Below are 4,088 nucleotides of genomic sequence, written 5' to 3' on the forward strand. Positions count from 1 at the left end.
GTTTCCCTTTTACTCTTGAGTCTACTGCTGTCTTGGAATGACAACAGTAAACACATGAGAATATAGTATTCGCACCTGTTTTACAACCCAACATACACTTTAAGGTTTTTAGATCGCCACCCAAGTGCCATTCAACGTTAAAGCAGCCTATTCCGGGAACATCAAGCTTCTGACCATTGACCTGACAAGAGACGACATGTTGAATGCCAGACCGTTCAAAATACCACCTCAAGGTATCATGGTTCTCGTTTGGGAGGACCCATGCTGCTTGCCACCAGATGTTCTTCTCTGATTGAATGCTGTAGTAGTCTTGCTTATGCCCTTGACCCCTATTGTTGCTGTCTTCAGTTGCATCCAACTCTTGGGTCTCTAAAGGCCTTCCTCTAAGTGCTCGGCTCATCAAGGTTAAACTAACACGCTCCAGTCTTTGACCTTTAACCACTTGACATTCATCCAGCTTCAAGACAAACACGGCATTTCCACCTGTCTCTTCAAGTGTGAGGCCATAGTACTGAATCATTGCTTTGTGTAGCACTTCCATGTCAATGTAGACATTGTTATATGCATTGTATTCAAAGGGTTTGATTGTTGGCATTGGCATAATATCCTCCACCCACTTGTACCCACCCTCGAACATGGATGCAATATCACCATTAGCACACTTCTTTGCCATCTGTAAGCTATAAAGTGTTGGAAGCAAGGATTGCATAACTCCCTTTGCTCGCAACCCTAAAGTGATTGACCTGTACATTGCTCTGTAACCTTTCTGGCTAATACCTGCTGAGTCACATATATCAAGCATAACTCCCTTTGCTCGCAACCCTAAAGTGATTGACCTGTACATTGCTCTGTAACCTTTCTGGCTAATACCTGCTGAGTCACATATATCAAGCATCTCTTTGGGGGTGACAATTTCTTTGATTTCCTTCAAGAAATGTTGACGAAGGGTCTCCCGCAGCTTATCATTACCAAAACCTGTTATCATTTCCATAATATCCTTCTCCTGAAGGACATGCTGAAGAAGGGAGGCATTAACATTGTCCTCAGCGTTGTTACATCCTAGTATAGCTGTTGCACAAGCCCTACAGTCACAATGGTCAACCATGAGAGATGCTTTATTCATTAATTGCGTCTCAAAGCTGCTATAATTCCTACAAAAAATTTTACCTGGTTGTTTGTTTACGCCTCTTGCATGCGCCTGCTGTCTTTGAAAGCAACCCAACAGCTTTACGTTTTCTTTGCCTTGCGTGATATCCCATGGGAAGGTGAGTGAAATGGTGAACACGACGCCGAAGATTACGAGTGGGGTGTTGAAGACGAACATAATTATCGGTAAATTGATTTATTGTGCGCACACGATCCGCTAGATTATTCTTCTGCACCTCAAGCTCCTCTGAGAGCTCTTTAATCCTCTGCATCAAACCATTGATCTGCTTAGTCGATGCCGCTTGAAGCTGGTCGAAGACAAATTGTGTTTGCCTCTTTTCAGCTGCCTCATCTAGCCACAACATGTGTAATCTCCTACAATAGCCAAGAAGCCCATTGAAACCATCACCAACAAACATAAGAAAACTTGTAATGCTTTTGAATGGTGGAGGGGCACCAGATATTGGATCTGGTGGATAAAGATTTTCATCAATCCAAAGATCAATGGCCTTTGCTCCTTGCATTCGAAGCTGATCGTATGAAATATTGGATGCAACATGCCTACTGCGTAGGGTTGCGTATTCTGTCTCCAAATCAACCTGAAGGCGGATCTTAGAAGGCTTATTGGTGATGTCTTGTAGTGCCATCTACAAGAAAGTAGGCTTGTAAGCTTGGGTTGAATAGGAGTGGAAGGAGCAGGATATGGTATCAAAAAATAATGGGAAGAATGGAGATGAGGGTTGCTTCTCTAGAGCTGCATTGTGGATAGAGAAAGAAGCCAGAAAGGGAGCCAAAGAAACATAGAGAGGGTTGGCAATGGTGAGACGAAAATGCAAAGGAGACAATGCATCATGGGAAGCTTCTTTAGTGCAAGCTATGGCTGCTAAGCAATATAGAGAGAGAATACTTCATGAAAAGGTTCTTCTCTGCTACTACTGTGGGTTTGGAGAGAGAACCAAGTATTGTAGAAAGAATGCTCCTGGTAAGCTTCTTCCTTGCAAGCCATGGCTACTACTGTGGGTTTGGAGAGAGAAGGCTCATTTAGGAGTACAGACCTGCTAGCTATGGAGAGAGGACCAAGTACTGTAGAGAGAATGCTCATGGTAAGCTTCTTCCCTACAAGCCATGGCTACTACTGTGGGTTTGGAGAGAGAAGGCTCATTTAGGAGTACAGATCTGTTAGCTATGGCTTTTGGAGTAGAGAAAGGCGCTTTTTTCCATGGAGAAGGAGTGCAGGGCATTTTAGAGAGAAGATTTAGAGAGAGAAAGAGATCTGGTGTACACACAAAAAAGGGGGGAAGAAAGTGATGAATTTTTGGAATGTTTGGAGTTCGAAAAGGTTGCTGCAGGCTATGATTACTGACTGACAGCCCATTACAAAGCTTTAAAGTCACCTAGGTGGCCAGATCTAGGAATATCTCCTTTTTTTTATTTTTTTTTGTTTTTGTGAAAAATCAAATATATGCTTTTAGGACTAGGCCTCTAGGCTTGGTCAAAGATGGATTAGCATTTTAAGCATTTCACTAAACGTCCAAATTAAAGGGCCCAAGAAGACTCCATTGAGTTCCTAATGACATGTTAATAACATATGTTAATAACACAAAAAATCTTGTGATCACATGTTATATTCACAAAGCTTTCACAAGGGCCTAAAAAAATTATCTTTGTCGGGCATAAAAAATCTTCTTAGGTGGCCACTGACCTGCTATTATGTGAAGATGGTAACATGAGAACATGTGAATAGCTTATTCCCATGTGTAGCCAAGCTTTTAAGGGGTTCCCAAATGGCAAGTGACCTGTTATTTTGTGAACGGTAACATGAGAACATGTGAATAACTTGTTCACATGTGTTATAATCATAAAAAATCTTGTGATCACGTGAATATTAAATCCCTGAGGGAAATGATAACACACCAAGGCTGCCGCATAACAAGGTTAACTGAAGATTTGTCTTCGTGCTAATTAGAGAGCACTTTGATCCCCGCAGTGGCATCTAGTGCATGTGTTCGCTAGATGCTGACAAACTAAAATGCTGCCTCTGAACCCTTGTCTGCTGGAGTCAGAGGAATATGGAGTGCAGCCACCACGAGTGCAGAAGCCTCTTACATGTTCTAGGTTGCAGCCTCTTCAAGGTTCTGGTTTCTACTACAATCCGCATCTCCGCAAACCGCAACAATGCACCATATGCATAGCACACCATAATCAAAGTAAGCATCGGCACTCAGTGCACTATATTTGACCTCGATCGCATCAGCACTCCGTGCCTCGCTATATAGAGCCGCCACACACTTGGAAACTGCATCGCAGAGAAGGAACCATTGTTTTAGGTCTTGCTACACCAGCCACTCCATATTTTCCCAAGCACACACACAGGTTGCTACATTCTTTACCCATAGGCTTGCACACCCTTGTATGCACACACATATGCATGCTTGCTACCTCAGGTTCTTACAATACATCATTGCAACCAGTGTGTGACCTCCTGCAAAGGCTCTGCAAACATGGGCCTAAATGGCAGTAGCAAGACATTCGCTTTTTCACCATCACCAAAAAAGGCAGGTGCAATTCAACTTCGTGGTCGCCATGTGTAGAGGGTAAAGAAGCCCTCTACAAGGCTGCTTCACTCCGCTGTTCTCTCCTCATCACCAAAGGCAGGAGATTCATATTATCGTGGTTGCCATGTGTAGAGGGTAAAGAAGCCCTCTACAAGACTATGCTTTTACAGAAATATAAAGATGAAGATAGAGAGAAAGACACAAGAAGCATACGCAGAGCCATACATCCCAAGCCATAACTGTATTAAGAAACTGAATACCCGTTGATAATACAATGAAAGAGCCCCTTATTTTATAGGACTTGTGCACACCTCTTCATATACCATAAGTGACACTCGTGCATGCCCCTTCACTTCTCCCCATGATAGCCTAAGATTCAATTACCCT

This window comes from Cibotium barometz, chromosome 10, assembly GCF_041138505.1.
Source record: "Cibotium barometz isolate CiBa-2024 chromosome 10, ASM4113850v1, whole genome shotgun sequence".
Taxonomy (NCBI): domain Eukaryota; kingdom Viridiplantae; phylum Streptophyta; class Polypodiopsida; order Cyatheales; family Cibotiaceae; genus Cibotium; species Cibotium barometz.